Source organism: Elephantulus edwardii, unplaced genomic scaffold (genome assembly GCF_000299155.1).
Source record: "Elephantulus edwardii isolate Elephantulus edwardi_28Jun2011 unplaced genomic scaffold, EleEdw1.0 scaffold00181, whole genome shotgun sequence".
Lineage (NCBI taxonomy): Eukaryota > Metazoa > Chordata > Mammalia > Macroscelidea > Macroscelididae > Elephantulus > Elephantulus edwardii.
Genome location: NW_006399931.1, coordinates 1078572 through 1083383, shown reverse-complemented (window position 1 = coordinate 1083383; position 4812 = coordinate 1078572).

The following is a 4812-nucleotide window of genomic DNA, read 5'->3' as shown; positions in this document are numbered from 1 at the left end:
AGAAGAATTGATGCCTTTGAGCTTTGGTGCTGGAGAAGAGTATTGAGTGTACCATGGACGGCTAGGAAAACAAACCGATTCATCCTGGAGAGAGTTAAACTGGGCTGCTCCTTGAAGGCAAGGATTCTGAGTCTTCATCTGACATACTTTGGACATGTTGTAAGGAGGGAGAGGTCCTTGGAGAGGGACATCATGCTTGGGAGGGTGGAGGGATGGCGCAGAAGGGGAAGGCCCTCTATGAGGTCGATTGATTCAGTGACTGGGGTAATTGGGATGGGTGTGTCGGAGACAGTGGAATTGGCACCGGACTGAGTGGGGTTTAGGGCTGTTGTACTTAGGGTCGCGATGAGTCACAAGCGACTCGACGGGCACACAACAACAACATGCAAGCTATGGGCAGACTGCCCCTAAACCCCTGTGCCATCTGTCAAGACTACCCTAATCCCAATTCACTCTGAGGGCCTGGATCAAATGCTGTCTCCTTCCTGAAGTCTCCTTGATCCTCAGCCCTATTTATTGGGATCAGCTGTGGACCAGGCCCCAAAGCTAAAAACCTCCTGTTGAGTTAATTCTGATGTGGTGACACCTGCCCTGTGGGGTTTCCATGCTGTGCTCTTTGGAGAAGAAGAACGCCACACCTTTTCCCAGCTCAGCTGGTGGATTCGAACCATCATCTTTTAGGTTGACTGCAGAGCGCTTGAACACTGCTCCTCCGGTGCTCCTCAGACCGCAGAAATGCATTCTCTCATTTCACTCACGTCACAGCTGCATGTGGGATTTACCAGTCTTATCATCCCCATTTTACAGCTAAGAAAACTAAGTCTCAAACCACTGGTTGACCTTTCCCAAGGGCCTATATTCCAGGTCGATCATAAAACAAGTTGATATGGACCCACGGTGACTTGTGTGTGTCAGTAGAACCATGTTCCATAGTTTCCGATGGCTGTGAGCTTTGGGAAGTCTCTTCTTCCTAGGTCCCTCTAGTTGGTTGAATTTGAACCCTCCACCCTTTCTTTCAGCAGCCGACATGCTGTTTCTATCTGCCAGAACTCTAACTCAGACACAGCTCTGTTCAGCTCTAGAGTTTGTCATCTTAACCACCCACTCCTGAGTTACCCAGGAACCTCTTCGAGCATGTGGCTGTTAACTTAGAGGTTGTGGTTCGAATCCAGCGGCTTATCCACAGGAGAAAGACGAGGCAATCTGTTTCCATAAAGATTTATAGCCTTAGAAACTCTATGGGGTGTTTTTACTCTGCCTTAAAGGGTCGCTGGGCATTTGAATCGGCATGATGGCAATAGGGTTGGTAGGAGAAAGGGTGTATGTGTGGTGTGTAAATGTGTACATAACTTATAAGTTAGGGTATGTGCTGGTGGGTGCTCTCAGGTGGACCTACTGACAATTCCCTCCACCTGTGCTGGTGGGGGGGGGTCCCTCCTGGGCCCCCCGAACCTGCCCTTTCTCACTCCCTGGGTGGACTGACTTGCCAGCAGCTTCTCAATTCCACGTCTCAATGAGCTGCAATTTATTGTTGGCATCCACTGAAGCATATTATCCGAGGTGATGGAGGGAGCCTGTAAAGCCGCCTGCCATTCAGGCATTAGAGAGTGGTCATTATGTGAGAGTGACTGCACCCGGGGCTCAAGGGGAATAAATTCTCGTGGGCAGGAGGGTGTCATCAACTCGACTCCTAGGAAGGATACAGCTCAATCTCATGCCAGAACCACCAGACCCCTGCTGAGATGGCCGGGGAGGCAGCGGGCCTAATGCTGCTCCCAGGGCAGTGTGCCGAGCTCTGCACACCCTGACCAGTGATTGCAATTTCAGTCTACGGCCTTCTTTGTCTGCATGTCTACACACACACACACACACACACACACACATATACACACACACACACACACTCACGCACTCACGCACGCACACTCACGCACACAGTAAACAGAGGTTGTCCAACTTCTCATTTACTCTTTTGAGTAAATACTGCCTTTTAAAAAATTATAGGACTAGAAAAATGGAACTGTACTAACTCTTCTACTTTTAGATAGAAAATATATTACCTATTTTTATCAAGACCGTGTGAATGAACACACCAGGCAGAGATGGATTTTTTTAACCACCTCCAAAACCTTCATTCTAATATTTACTTAATTTTGTATGAGTCAGGTACTCTTATGAGCCCCATTCTACAGCTAGGAACCAATGTGTTGTTCGGGGGGTGGGAGGGTTTTGGTTTTGTTGTTGTTGTTTGCCATCGAATAGGCTCCAACTGGCACAGGAGGAGATTGCCCCTCCTTTTCCAGCAGAGCATCTGGTGGATTTGAACCATGAACCTTTGGGATTGTAGTGCAGCTTCTTGCCACAAGGCCACCAGAGCTCCCTGGAACTAAGGTCTTAGGGAAGTTCAGCCACTTGCCTAGTGACAAGCAGCTAGTAAGGACTCTCAGAGACCCACTGCTGAAGCCTCAGGGCCTAACCACTGTGCTCGCCTACCTTTGCTAAGGTTTCATGGGATTATAACCGTGTTTACACTATTTAACTCCACTTCACAAATATTGTGCATATTACTCAGGCAATAAGTAGGGGTTGCTTATTTGTTTGTTTGGTGTTTTTTTAAAAATTTTATTATTTTGTGTGTGTGTACCATCAAATCAGATCTGACTGGTACAGGAGGAGATTGCCCCTCCTTCTCCAGCAGAGCATCTGGTGGATTTAAACCGCATACCTCTGGGATTGCAGTGGGCAATAAGTAGTTTTAAAAGAAAAATTTGGAGTCCCTGGGTGGTGTAAATGGTTAGAAGTTCTAATCTACCCAGACACATTCTATTTCTGATGAACTGTTATTATTGTTGATTGGTCCCATCCGGTTGAAACTGACTCAAAGCTGATCCTCCAGCAGGTTTTCAGAGACAGTAAATTGCACGGGAGGAGATTACTTCTTTCTTTTGTGGAGCAACTGGTGGATTCGAACCCCATATACCTTTGGGTTAAAAGCACCACTCCTTACCACTAAGCCAACAGCCTGTGGAGCACAGTTCTACTCCTCGACACATGAACTAGAATGGGCAGCAACTGGCTGGTTGGCTTAGAGGGAGATGGAGCTTTTGGAAAGAGAAAAGAAGCACAAAGCATTTGAAGCGGCCTCGTCCCCCAGACTGCTTTTCCTATTTGAAGTTTAGACGGAGAGACCACCCCAGGCTCCATCCTAGAGCAGGTGTGCTCGTTCTCAGGAGCTGCCTGGGACTAGGAATTGGGGCCCTTGAAAGGCTGGAGAAGACAGGTGGGTGGGCTGGGAGACCTCAGCCTCCTGGGTCAGGCAGCCAGGTATGTGACTTAGCTGTTGGACTTTGGATAAGTTAACTCCTTTCTCCGTACCTGAAAACTTAGATTTTAAAAATATACCCTTATCTGAGAAATACGGAGGAGCTCTGTTGGTTTGTTGTTGTTGTTGATTGCCGTCAAATCGAGCACCACTCATAACAACCCTATGAACAAAAGGCCCGAAGCCTTTCCATAACTATTGTAATTTATCAAAGTTCATAGAGTTTCCAGAGGCATGTCATTTAGGAAGTGGATGCCACTCCTGCTTCCAGTCTGCTGGTAAAGAATTGCCTGCCAACTCACAGGCACCCAGTTTGAATCCACCAGCAGTTCCTCTGAGGGAGAAAGATGGGCCTGTGTGCCTTACTGCCTCTGAAACCTCCGGAGAATCAGCTATGAATTGGTTCTGACTCAAACATACATAACAATAACAAAGAATAGAAATAACAGATAAACATACAGCCCTTTAAAAAATTATATTGCTAGAAAAATGTAATTGTACAAACACTTCTTCTTTTAGATGTTAAGTGCCGTCAAGTCGTAGGCAACCTTTAGTGACCCTATGAACGAAAGTCCTGGACACCTGGATAACTTTTGTCCTTCCTCCAGGTTCATAGGGTTTCCAGAGACAAGCTATTATGGAAGTGGATGTCACTCCTGCTTCCAAGCTTGTTTTAATCGGGGAGCTTCACCAAACACTGTCTACGATGGGTAACCATTCTTGCATTTGACTCATCAGTGTCACAGTGTTCGGCTTCACAGCAACCACGAGTTACCTCTGTACAGCAAGTGGACATTCCAGGGTTAGACAACCTAGAAGAATGTTTCACGCAAAACAATTAAAGGCAGGCCTGAGGGCCATGAAGTAGAGTCACCCACCTTTGGCTTGGGAGAATGGCTTTCTGTCCACTAGGTCAACTGCTCTATCTCTCTATGCTGTTGTTGTTGTTGTTAAGTGCTGTTGAGTCGTAAGCAACTCATAGCGACCCTATGAACAAAAATATATTACCTATTTCTATCAAGACTGTGTGGATGAACACACCAGGCAGAGATGAATTTTTTTTAACCACCTCCCAAACCTTCATTCTATTATTTACTTTTATTTTGGTACTATTTCAGACTCTTGCAGTCATACTTACCATGGATCACTGACTGGAGGCTTCATACACATTTAACTTTATTACCACTCGTTCCATGCATTTTATTAAAACTTTGCTGTTTAATCAAGGACCTGCTTGGTGTCAATTTAGAATTCATAGTTCCGTGACTAAAAATTTCACACATCCTGAGTGAGCATGTTCCATTCTCTTTGCTTCCGTATCTTCACACAAGTTCACTCTTCACTGCCAACAGTTACTCACTTTTTACTATTAAGAACTCCTACTCAGCCTCAAGCTGTTAGGGACCTCTCTAAAGTACTCAGGAGCAACGGTGTCTCTCTGGAGACTAAGGTCTGCCTGATACAGGCCATGGTCTTTGCAATCGCTTGTT